Here is a 12,931-nt window from a genome sequence, read left to right on the forward strand (position 1 = left end):
CTGCATTATTAATTGGCAAACGGAGGTCATTTTAGTCCTGGGTTTTCTGGATTGGCAACACTCTATTCAAAATCTAGAGGTGTCACAGGCAAAGATGTTCTGAAAGTGGCCCAGAAGTATAAAAGTAAACAGAAAATAGCAAAACAAGCACAATAAATAATTTGTTTATATGCAAAGGCAGAAGTGTTTCAGTATTTGGAAAATATTGAAAAGCTAAAACTCATCTCTAAAGCATCAGGGACATATTTTATTATTCTAAAATTTTCACTGCTGCTTTTATTGTCCTTTTGATTTATTTTAAGTACAGCAAGTGTTTCACTTTGAAAGTTATTAATAGAGGTTTTACTCTCGGCATAAGAGAGACTTACCATCAATTTTTAGCTGGAGAACAGTGCCACACCTTTCTTCTGAAGGGCCTCAGATGTTCTAGGATCACTTTCTGCTGATATCAAGTGAGGCTTGGTGTTACCATTCCTGGCAACTCTGAACATATAGGTGCCTTCTCTAGACTTTATGTTGGACTTTTTGATCTTGATCTTCCCACGTGTTTGTGAGTTCTTGAGCACAGGGACCATCTTATTTATCATTTGGCACAAAGTAGATGCTCAGACATTTTTGCAAATGTTATAGCATTGCATTTTCAAAATAACCCGGAGAATTCAGTACTGTCTTCTTGCTCTATGTGCCATACAGATGGAGCGCCTTGCTTGAAGTCACCAAAGATATGAGCCCAGCTCCATCATGCTCTGAAGTCCCTGCCCTTTCCACCTACCTCCACCCCAATTCTTCTCTTGCAAATGCACGTCTGGAACATCACTATTGGGAGGTATCATTGAAGCATGTGAATATCCAAATATAAGCTTAAATAAGGAGATATCTCCATAGGTTCCAGATCACTTACCTCTCCTTAAGAGTACGCACGGTTCAGGGACCAACATAATGAGAGAGACCCCCTTTTCACACACACAAAAAGTCTGCTAACAAAAACAATCACTAAATCTATATTGGAAAATTGAGCAGTCCAATTCCTAAAGATGTATTAATTACCCTATTTCTGGTCAAAGGAAAGAAATTTTACTTGCTGTCAGGGCATTCGGGGAGGCTGAGAGAAAGACATCTGCTTCATTAATAGTATCCTTGCCAGTAGGGCCAATTAAATTAAGGTCTTCTTTTCCCCAATAGATTTGGTTCTAAACACATTACACAACTTATACTCAGGAAATTTCCTGCTAGGAGATCATTTATACCATTAATCCTAGGGTTTTCTTTTGCAATCTTTTTCTGTAAAGGAAGTTCCCACCATTGCCCTAAATTAATGGACATATTTATTTGTACATGAAAGAGCAAATTCCTCCTATGCGTGCCTTTAGTCAAGACAGCCAGTGCCAGCAACAGGACCCACAAGTGCAGTTTCCAGCATCTTCCCAGTGTTGACTGCAGCATCAAGAGAAAAGCCTCAGTAATCACCCCAAGGACAGCAGGCCATGGGCTCTCCCGACAGAGCACTCACCAGCGGCCTAAAACTGCCACGGGAGGTCAATGAGAGACCTAGGGCCATTGGCCCTTTCTGCCTAATCAGAGTTCACTCAAGGGCGCATGAGATTCTAGAGAAACAGCCCTCAGCTATTTCACCCTATAGCCGACCCTCTTTTCTCCCAAGCCCCAACATTCCTTCTCTAATTGTTGCCTTCCCAGTTCAGACCCTGAAAACTAACTGGTTAGACACCATCATGGCTAAACACCATCTCAGGAAGAACAAAATAAAACAGAAAACATTTGTTTTAGGAAACTTCACAGTGAAGATGTTAACAAACTATAACATTCTATTTACCAGTACAGAAATTTCTAAATTAAGTTTCCCTCAATAAATAAACACATGAAGGATAGCCTTTCTGAAAAATACTTCTTTTCAAATAGTAATCAAGATAAATAATTTTTATTCAGTTGAGCCAGTGTTTCTCAAATTTTGTTAGTTATCAGAATCATTTTGAAAGCTTCTAAAAATATAGATTCCTAGGCCTTCACTTAAATCTAATGAATCAGAATGACTCAGGGGAGTGCCTGAGAAATCTCTGTTTTTTTACCAGGATGATGATTAATGGACAAGTTTAGGAAATACTTTGGGCAAATCTTTTTTGTGTCTTATTATATGCATAGCTTTGCATCAGATCCTATACCTCCTATAAAAATGAGAAGATACAGGGATCATAGTCCAGAAAGATTTGAAATTTGGTAGGAGAAATCAGAAAAGAAAATAATTATACATTAAGCCAGAATATAAGAAATGTCACAAGAGTAAGTCCACCAAAGTAGAGGTAGGAGTTTAAAGGAAGAAGAAATCACCTCAGGTCATGGAAGAAAGTAAGGAAAAGCTTTAAAGAATATCTTTTATTTGGCATGGACCTTTAAGTGTAATCTTGATGGTAATCAGAAAAGGCAAAGACACAGCAACACAAAAACCCACTGTTTGAATGAGAAACAGCGAGTGACAGTGTTTGGCTGTAGTACAGAGAGTAGCTAGACCAAAGGCCAGGAATTGTTGCCCAATTGAAAGACCGTTGAATGTTTGGCAGTGTAGTGTGTATTTAATTTCATAAGAGATGGGATCAATTAACTAAGACATGGAGTCAGCTGGTGGTGATATCCTCAGAAACACATTTTAGAAATACTAATTTGGCAGCATTGTTTACAATGGAATGAAGACATGAAGGAAGTTGGAGATGTTTGTGATGTTCCATATGTGGAGTGATGAGCTCATCGTGTTTTATGATGGAAATGAAGAGGGAATTATAGATGAAACAGACATTGCAGAAGTAATCTCCAGAGAACTTGGTCTCCGATTTCCTATGAAACGTGAAACACTCAAGTGAAGTCCAAGGCAGAAGAACGGGTTCATGCATGACAGGAAGACAGAACTTCTAGATTCATAGGGTATTGTGCTTAAGAATGAGGGAAGGAAAATGGTTTTCACAAAAAAGATGCTGAATAAAAATATCTTATTTTTTATATTTTCTTACAACTAACTTTCAAAAGTAAAATCAGGAAGCTTCTCACTGAATACATTTAAAAGATTTTTTAAAAAACACTTTGGTTTTTTATTACATCATGTTGGGAGAAAGAGAGAGAGGAAGAATCAGAAGAAGTAGGAAAAAAAACCCTTCCCTGTGATCTCACTTCCTAACAATTTCCCTCTGCTACATCGCTCCAGCCACATGGGCCTGCTACTTTCCAACAGGTCAGGCACATTTCTGCCCCAGGGCCTTTGCACTATCCATTCTCTCTGCCTAGAAGTCTCCTTACCCATAGAGCCACGTGGCCAGCTCCTCCCATCCCTCAAAAATTTACTCAAATGTTGCTTTCTCAATAAAGCCCACCCTGACCAACCTATTTAAAATTGCAACTCACTCACCCCATCCCACTCTCCTGATACTACCTTACACTATTTTCCTTTGTACTGTATTTATCACTAACATAATACATAAAATTTACTTATTTATTGCCCTTTATTGTTCATTTCCTGTCACAAAAAGAAAATCCCACAGGGGTGCAGATTTGTATCAGTAAATTGTATTCACTGATGCATCCTATACTTAGAACAGGGCCTAGAACATAGTAGGTGTTCAATAAATAATTGTGAATGAATTAATGGAGAGAAAAATTCCGAAAGACTGACATAGGACTCTAGGGAAAAGAAAGTCTGAGAACATAGGAAATAAAGTATCTGAATAGAAAGAAAAGAGTAAGAATTAGACTACAAGCAAAAGATTAAGAAATTAGAGGAGGAAAGAGGGAACTTAGAAAGTGCAGAGAAATTACTCTGAATTTTTTGTAACGCTATGTATGTTTCTTTTAAATGTTTTCACTTAAATTCTGATATAAGCTAAGATTTTTCCAACTCTAAGAAATAAAAAATAATTTTAGAGAGAGATCTAAATTTAACTTTGGTTTCTCGGCAATCATTTGATGCAAATTAGGGGAAAAAATGACTCAAGTTCAAAAAGAACTAAGAATGAAGAGGGAGAAAATATGGATTTTTTTTTTCCTGGTTGGAAAAGAATTTCAATTTGGCAAATGAATCTACCATGTTCATCCTATATTGTATTTTTTCATGTTTCAAGAAAAAGTTAAAAGGACTCTTAATGCTAAAAGCCATTCTTGATAGGAACAAAAATCATTCCAAAAGCAACCAGGCAGAGTGGGATAAGGGTGAGATAAGTGACACACTAGCCCCTGGCACAAAATGTAAAGGGTATCAAAAAACTCAGTTATCAAAATAAATAATATTTTAATGCAAAATTTTTAAAAATCAAAATTATATTAAAACGTCCACGATAACCAAAATATCAGAATTTTAATTAAGAACAGGCTGCTGTTTATTTTAAAACCCTGCATTATTGTGCACAAAATAATTGAGCGACATGGAGCTATAAATAATCATATCTTTTTATGGTAGAGCTTTTATTAACTTCTACTTGGTTCAAAATACAGAAGAATATACATCTATAAATATATATTTAAGATTTTTATTTGAATTCATTAATTTATTAAATTTGTTAGCCTTGAGAACACCAAAGAGTTTTGTACCTTGCTCTCCACCCACATTTGACTTTTTCCCCCTGGCTCTGCCTCAGCCACTGTCTTGCAAATGTCACAAGGAGGGTTCCTCTAAGGGACACTGCTGGCTGCAGAAGAAATAGCAACAGGGCACCAGGAAGCTGAGGACGCAACAGACCCTTCCTTGAGTTGGGAGAATATATTAATAAGTGTACACAGGAGCATACATTTCCCTTTTGCCTCCGACTCCAATATGGCTCCACACAGCACTGTAGCCAGAACCCTCCCAGGAAAAGCGAAGGGCTTTGACAGACACTTAGTAAAACTGGTTCTGAGGTCTGAACCTGCAAACTATCAGATGCCCTCTTAAAATCAAACCAAATCCTTTCCTTTTTTCACTGATTTATTTATTTATGTAGTTGCTGCTAATATGTAATTTCTGCATGCACAATAGGACTGTATGCAATTTTTAGTCATTCAGAAAACTCAAAATACCAAACCAACTGCTTGGGTGGGGATTTGGTATTTTTGACAACATTAAACTCCATCTAAATTAGGGCCTACAGAAGCACACAGTGTGCACCAACAGATGCACCTAAATCCACTAAAGTCAGACAAATAGATTTTGCCATCTTTCTGCCAATAGTTAACATGCTCAAATAGAAACAAAATGACCTTTTCCAGCTGTACCTGCAGTGCAGAAAAATGACTGATCTTTTTGCATGATACTATTTATGTAAATATTATTCAACAGCTTTTGATAAAGAAAAATACAGCATATGCTTAAGCAAACACATATGTTTTTGAAAAATATTTTAAATACAAGCAGCTTTGTGGAAATTCTCAAGAATTATTTCAAACGTTAGCAATTATATTCTCAAAGGGAAGGTTGGTCTCTATAGGAGAAATAAATGCAGGGAACTTTTTTTTATTACTTGTGATTGTGCAACACAGATGTCAAGATATGTTTGAACTAAGAGTTGGGAAAATAAGCACAATCTTGGGGACCCAAGACTTAAAAGAAATCAAGAAAGAGCTAAGCAAAAAAAAAAAAAAAAGTTAGAAAAAAAACCTTTGCATTATTTTCTCTCCTCCTTCTCTTTCAATGTGAGTTTATTTAAGCATTGCTTTCATGGGAGCTTTGTGCTTGGATACCTGTATATTGAAAAATAGGGAAGAGACAGGGAATAACAATTGCCATTTATTAAGCATCTATTCTGTGCTAGAACATCTGCTAACCTCTTCACATTTATTAGCCTGCAAAGTAGGCAATTCTTATTACCCACAGGAAGATTAAAGAAATTGTCCAAAATTATAGAACCAGTAATAATAGTGCCTACTTTATTGGGCTATTGTGAAGATTAAAATGGATTAAAACATGCAAAGTACTTAAAACAGTGCCTGTCATGTAGTAAGTAAATATAGGTCATTGTTATTATGTCATGAGAAGACCAATATGTATCTTACTTTCTTTAAAATATAATATAATACAGTAAATGTGTTCCATTTCTATATACTTGTCATGAACCTACTGTTATTATTCATAGAAGCATCACTTCTTAGATTGGCATTTCTCAGTACTTTTACATTGAAAATCACTGTTATAATCTAAAATTCAGTTAAAGGTTATTAAGGAAAGCTATGTGTAAGAAAAGCCTCCCTGTGTTTTATTAATAGAGTAAATAAAACATATACTACCATTTACCTGCTTTACTTGCAAAGTTGTGTGATATGTTCCAATCACACAGATAAAGCGGTCAGTGACATATCTGTCTATGCATGTTTAAATGTGTCACAGGCCAAGGCAAGACTTCACTGTCTCCTGCTACAGAAGGAGAGAAAACAACTTTCGGAAAGCTTTAGTCGGATTTTCTCACTAAATTCTTTTGTTTCAAAAAAGTTGCCTTTAAAAAAACAAAACAAACTTTTTTTATGTCTATGTTAACCTGTAATGAGTTTATTATTGTTCTTTTAAAACAAATCTAAACACATATTCAAAAATTTTCAAAGTTTTATTTTCTAACGTTTAATATCTCGTGTAAGTAGGAAAAAAACACAGAAGCAGCAAGAGCTCTCTGGAGAACCTTAGCAATTTTTAAAACTACACAAAAAAGACAAAAAGTTTGAAAACCGCCACTATAGGTGCTACTTTGTACTTCTTGTGGATGAAATGAGCCTTGGCTCTACCCAGCCATAATAGCTTCACAGCTAGTTGAGCTGGGGTGTGAGTGTGCGTGTGTGCGTGTGTGCATGTGTGCATGTGTATGTGCATACCTTGCATGTCCTGTGCAGGCCTGTATGTGCAAAAGTGTGAAGCAAATGTGAGAATTAATCAAAGTGTGTCAGTGCACAGTGTTCCATACGTTTTCTTTTACATCCTCCTCTGAGAGCCTTATGAAGTAAGTGCTATTATTAACAGCAATTGGTGGATGAAAACAGTAAGACAAAAAGAGGAAAGTATGAAACATAGAGTAGAAATAATAAACAGAAAGTCTGTCTTTCTCTAGAAGAGAAATCTTCCTATATGGGATGGAAAATTAAGAAAGGTTAGAATGGTTGCAATAGAGCAAGTCTCAGAGTAAACAAATAATCAAACAACCATAACTCTCCATGTTTGATCATTTATCTCCATTCATACATAGAGCTATTAATACTTGACCTACCTCTCCCCATTTTTCTAAGGATCAAAACAAATCTAACAAATACAAGCTTTAAAGTCCAGAAGTAATAAAAAGAACCATGTTGTACATATGAGAAAGCACTGTAACTGTGCACTTACCATTGTTTTCAAGATTACTCATTTTAGAAGAACTTTTTACTAATTAGTTTGATAATTTCTTAACATCAAGTGCATGATTTTTGAGTGTTTTTGTTTGCTTCATTTTTTCTAGTTTGAATTCTTAGTCTAGTTCCTTAATCCATTTGGGTTGCTATAACGAAATACCTTAGCCTGGGTAATTTACAAACAGAAGAGATTTATTGCTCACAGTTCCAGGGGCTCCAAGATCAAGGTGTTAACAAATTCGGTGTCTGGTGAGTGCTTTCAGCTTCATAAATGGCACCTTCTGTGTGTCCTCACTAGGCTGAAGGGACTCCCTCGAGACTTTTTCATGAGGGCACTAATACCCTTCATGAGGATGGAGCTCTCATGATCTAATCACCTGTGAAAGGCCCCACCTGTTAATACTATCACATTTGGTATTAAGTTTCAACATCTGAATTCTGGGGGACACCAACATTCAGACCATCCAGTTAGTTTAAAATCATGATATATGTGTCAAGCTAATTGTTGGCAACGTGTTTGAATAGCATTGCTAATTATTGGCACTTTCATGAATTGAAAAAGGCAAATTTGCTGTCCCATTATCTGGGAAAGAGGAAAGAAGATTTTTTTTAGAAATATACTACAACCATGTGATCTGTGAATAACCAGAGAAAACCTCAATCATAGAACTTTTCAGAAAACCATGGGTTAAAGTAAAATGTTCTTTTGAAGGTATCATGAAAAGAACAGAAAAAAAATGCTTTCCAAATTTTCCTTGTAGTTTGCTAACTTGAGGATCATATTATGAAATAGAATTGGCCATAGTTTACTTTTCTTCATAAGAAAGAGAGAGAGAGAGAGAGAGGGTGTGTGTGTGTGTGTTTATCAAGCCAAACACCAGCACTCTGTTCACACATGGAATGTCACCAAGCCACCCTTGAGCTTTGACCAGGAGCATTCATCTTACCATGTCTGGCAGCAACCATAGCAGGGGTGTCTATGTTTACTGTCCTTGGCAATGAGCTGGCACCACAGTTAGTCTGAGACCTGGTCAAAAAAACTCATGCAACTCCAAAGGCTGATGTTCATTCACTTTACCTTCAGAAAGTCAAGAAAACTGAAGCCTCATGCACTTTTACCACTACCTAGATAATCAAAGGCAAAGAGCTCCAAACTGTTTCTCTATAAAATATGATTAATAATAAAGTTTATTAAAGAAAACTCAATCTTCGTTTTTTCAAAAAAAGAAGCATTTTGAAATTCTGAAGGAAAGCACTACAGAAATGTTATTCATTAAAATTATTATGCAATTTCGCTCTCATTCCTATGAATGGATGTGTTTGAGAAAAGAGGCCCACCATGAAGTCATCCTTGTTCTGTCTTTGGCATTGAATAGCATCAGGAAGACAAAACTGGAAGCAACTGGAAAACAATATAAAGCAATCCATATAAAGAATTAGATTTATGATATAGGCCAGGGAGTTTGGAGGAGGAAAATCAATTTAGACTCATATAACCTGAATTGCAGAATTAAAAAAAGAAAGAATAAGAGAAGCACTGAAACCTGGTAAAGCCATACTATAATAACATAAAACATTTTGTTTAATTCTTTCTTCCTAGGTATCACGTGCCACTCGTGTATAGAAAAGGAAAGAGGTTTGTCTTTCACCCCATGTTCTCTTCCAAAGTTGATTTTATGTTCAGGGGCAGAGACAGAAGTATTGTGCAACCTACACGCACCTGAGCCCTGAATGTAGCACGTCATACCAACACTTTACTCCTGAGAAAATATCTCAAGGCTCATGTGAGCCCTACACATTCAGTATCACCATAAACTAGAGAATCCAAATGTAAGACACATTTTTAAGTAAAGAATTTTCTTCCCTCACAACTAGTCCTTGGAATTAGTTTCCTTTCTCTGAAGATTTTCACAAACTCAGCCTCTTAGTGTAAAACCTGAAAGTCTGAACTTATTTTCTTTTATTTCAGCATATTATGGGAGTACCAATGTTTAGGTTACATATATTGGCTTTTCTCCACCCAAGTCAGAGCTTCAAGTGTGTCCATACCCCAGATGGTGTGGACATACATTAAGTGTGAATATACACATCCCCCCCATCTGCCTGACACCCAATGAATGTTACTACTATTTGTGCACATAAGTGTTGATCAGAATAATACCAGTTTGATGGTGAGTACATGTGGTGCTTGTTTTTCCATTCTTGTGATACTTCGCTTAGTAGAATGGGTTCCAGCTCTATCCAGGATAATGCAAGAGGTGCTAGATCACCATTGTTTTTTGTGGCTGAGTAGAACTCCATGGTATACATATACCACACTTACTAATCCACTCATGCATTGATGGGCACTTGGGTTGTTTCCACATCTTTGCAATTGTGAATTGTGCTGCTATAAACATTCTAGAGCAGATGCCTTTTTTTATAGAATGTCTTTTGTTCTTTTGGGTAGATGCCCAGTAATGGTATTGCTGGATCAAATGGTAGTTCTACTTTTAGATCTTTGAGGTATCTCCATATTACTTTCCAAAGAGGTTGTACTAGTTTGCAGTCCCACCAGCAATGTATGAGTGTTCCTATCTCTCCGTATCCATGCCAACATTCATTGTTTTGAGACTTTTTGATAAAGGCCATTCTCACTGGAGATAAGTGATATCTCACTGTGATTTTGATTTGCATTTCCCCGATGATTAGAGATGTCGAGCATTTTTTCATATGTTTCTTGGCCATTAGTCTATCTTCTTTTGAAAAGTTTCTATTCATGTCCTTTGCCCACTTTTTAATGGAGTTGTTTGATTTTTTTCTTTGCTGATTTTCCTGAGTTCTATATAGATTCTAGTTATCAGCCCTTTATCAGATGTGTAGCATGTGAATATTTTCTCCCATTCTGTAGGTTGTCTGTTTGCTCTTGTGATAGTTTCTTTAGCTGTGCAGAAGCTTTTTACTTTGATCAGGCCCCATTTATTTATTTTTGTTGTTGCGATGATTGCCTTTGGGGCCTAGGGAGAGAATTTATGAACTTATTATTATTATCTCATCTGAATTTATGCACAAGAAACACTTCCGTAAATAAAAACACAGAAGTGACCCCTTCAACTAAACTAACACAAACAATGGCATGTGAAGATAAATATTTTTAAAGGAAATTATAAAAATGAACATAAAAAAGAAAAAACATGAGGCTGTTCTCTAAAACAAAAAAGGCAAAAATATTTCAAAGTAATAACTGACATGGAAGACTTTATCTATTAAATCAAGGCTCAGTTCCCTAAAACCCTGTATCACAATAGTACCTAAAAATGTATGTAAATAATAACTACCTAATCAAAACCTAATAAACAGTAAACTTTCTTTATATTGGAGAAGTAAATTGTGGAATTTCTTTCCAATCTTTGCTGCCTCAGTTCAGAATCCCTACAAGAAAATACTTATGCAGTTCTTGAGCCTAGTGATGTGTAGACCATGGATTTAATACAAGCATTAGTGACATAGGCTCTGGATACCATTCTCCCTGTTCTGCATGACCATTGTAGGTTCTGAATATAATATCTAACATCTTTAAACATGTGCTATAGAACACATTAATTAATGAATAGGTCTAATAAGTATCACATGCTGTTTACAGAAGATGTTTTCCCTATAGAAAAAAAATATTCACACCAAAGTGTATCATGAAAGCTAAATGGAAATTAACACATTTATAAAGTATTTATGTAGATTTACTCTGATCTTACTATAGAGTGTAAGGTTTTTAAAGGAGGCAGAGATCCTTAACACAATGATGTGCACTGCTAGTTAGTTGATTCATTCACTCATCCAAGAAGCATTTGTGGAGTACTTACCTTATGTCAGGGACTGCATTACTCATGTGAATAAGACATGGGTAAGTAAAATATGACCCCTTTTGAAACTCACAGTGTAGTGGGGATGACAGACAACTTCGAAAGAGTGAAGGAAATCATAATAGATTCATATCCAAGCACTGTAGGGTAGCAGAGGTAGCAGTAGCCAACTGGGCTCCCATGTCAGGGAGAGGATAGTGCAGAGTCTTGCAAAACAGTAGCATTTATTTCATAACAGACTCAGGAGGGACAAATAATGCAAGCAAATGAAGTAGCACATGCAAATACACAGAGTTCTGAGAGAGTATTTGGGATTTTGAGAACTATGTGTGGTTTAGAAGGCCTGGTACATAGAGCATGTGCAGGCGAGTGGCAGGAAGAGGGAGAGTCAGATAACGTATGTAAGAAATACAGATCACTTCATGAAGGTATTGGGAGTGACCCAGTCGGATCTGTGACTTAAAAAGAGAACTTGTGGAAGCATCAAGAATGATTAGGTTGGCGCAAGAGATCAATGCAATTTGGTAGGATGTATGCCACTTTCCTGATGGGAAAACAAGCAAAAATGTTCTAAAGCTGACTTTAGTTAACAACTGTGGTGGATGCTGCTAGTTGCCTATGTAATACCTATTTTCCTTTTCATCAGTATCTACAGAGTTACAATTTTGCTTGGGGTGGCAATACGCAAAATTAAAAATACTCATCTCCCTCAGAGATTCATCTGAAACCAAAGCCATATGACCCTACTGCTGCCCAATAAGATGTAAAGGCAAGTCTACTGAGAAGAGTTTCTGTGTTGTTTTCCTGATTAAAAAGAGACGATCAGAGTTAACCCATGCCTTCCTATTCAACCATACCCCCTGCTTTTTGCCTGAAACATGAACATGATACTTAGCAATGGAGCAACAATGCCGTGAACCTCAGGACAAAGTTGACGCGTGAAAGATAAATTCCATTTGGTGAGGCACTATAATCAGATTTCTATTATGTATAGCCAAAAGTAACACTAGCTGATTCAGCAACAAAGGAAATTTTAAGGGTAAGGATAAGGCAAAAAATCTAAATTAAAAAAAAAAAGAAAAGCTAAACAGTGAACAAGTAGAGAAAAGAATCTGATTCAAGACAGGGACTGAACCAGAAAAGACCCCTGAGCTTTCTATTATAATTCATATCTCCAAAGTCTCAATCTTTCTCTTTATCAATTTCTTCATATATTAACTTTTTAAAAGTTTAAATCCATGGCTTAATGCCTCCATTTTCCTATTCCACCTCACCCCTTCCTTTTTTTTTTCTTTTTTTTTAATTTCCTTGGATCCATGCAGGATGAAGAGTACGCCAGGACTAAGAGTCAGATGGATGACCTCCGTTGTAACTGAAAAACATGAACAAGTAAATATCCAGAGTGTTTAGACGGTCCCCATGACATCCTAAACAAGACTTTTCCTCTTCAACTGCTTCCCAAAAGAATACCCATCAAAGCAAGTATCATCAAAATATCTTTCTATGGCAAATTAGTTTTGATAAAAGGACCGTTTAGAACCTTATTCACGACTTTGTTTTTCATGAAAGCAAGAATTGATTAAAATGTCAGCATCATTCTAGTTTTAAAGAACAAAAATTCCCATCAATACGCAAATGGTATTTTAAAGTGTGCCAGACAGACCTACCAAATGAGGCTTTGAAACCTGAATGCAGCGGATAGATCCCATCTTCTCTTCCAATCAACATTGGCAGTTCCCATTGGCATTTCTGGG

Source organism: Lemur catta, chromosome 6, assembly GCF_020740605.2.
Source record: "Lemur catta isolate mLemCat1 chromosome 6, mLemCat1.pri, whole genome shotgun sequence".
NCBI lineage: Eukaryota > Metazoa > Chordata > Mammalia > Primates > Lemuridae > Lemur > Lemur catta.